The following is a 773-nucleotide window of genomic DNA, read 5'->3' as shown; positions in this document are numbered from 1 at the left end:
AAAAAGAGTTAGCTTACAGCTCCAGTTAATAATTCCTGGGTGTGACAGTGTTTAAGCTACAAACTCCTTTGGAAATCCTCTAGCCTGCCTGAATAGGTTTTTCTGGCCACATGTGATTGTTCAAAGCCTCCCAACTGTGAGAGGCAGGAGATGTTCTAAACTGTCTAAACACAGATTCTTTTGAGTAGTTAAAAGATTGATTAGAAATTGTATTGGTGAAGGGATTTTCACTTGTTGGGCCAATGTTTGCTGCTAAGTTTCCATATCCCTTACCTGCTGTGTCCCTGGCAGTGTATTGATTAATATAATTGGTGTAAGTAGTAGCTTTAATGTTTGTAACCTGGGACCCTTGAGTTAATTCTTTTTCTTGTTATAGCCCACCACACCTTTGCTCTGTAGGAATGCAACTTTATCTAATGCTTTTGGAGGGTGGCTCCTGACCAATCACCTTTAGAGAAAAATAAGTTTTTGAAGAAAGGGTCTTAAAATGTTAACAGGCCTCCGGGCCAGAAGATGATGCAAATCACCTAAGCTTTTGCATATGATAAGTTTGCAGGAAGAAAGCCTGGCTTCATTTAGGACCAGGAGCTGCTGTCCTTGCATGACTCCACCCCTTCCCCCATTATCCTCTGTGCATAACTTAAGGTATAAAAACTACTTTGGAAAATAAAGTGCGGGCCTTGTTCACCGAAACTTGGTCTCCCCATGTCGTTCTTTCTCTCACCTTCTGGCTGAATTATTCAGCCTCTTTTCTCCACTGAATTTCCTCACTG

This window comes from Bison bison, unplaced genomic scaffold (assembly GCF_000754665.1).
Source record: "Bison bison bison isolate TAMUID 2011002044 unplaced genomic scaffold, Bison_UMD1.0 scf7180017864079, whole genome shotgun sequence".
In the NCBI taxonomy this organism is placed as follows: domain Eukaryota; kingdom Metazoa; phylum Chordata; class Mammalia; order Artiodactyla; family Bovidae; genus Bison; species Bison bison.
This window is presented reverse-complemented; position numbering follows the sequence as displayed.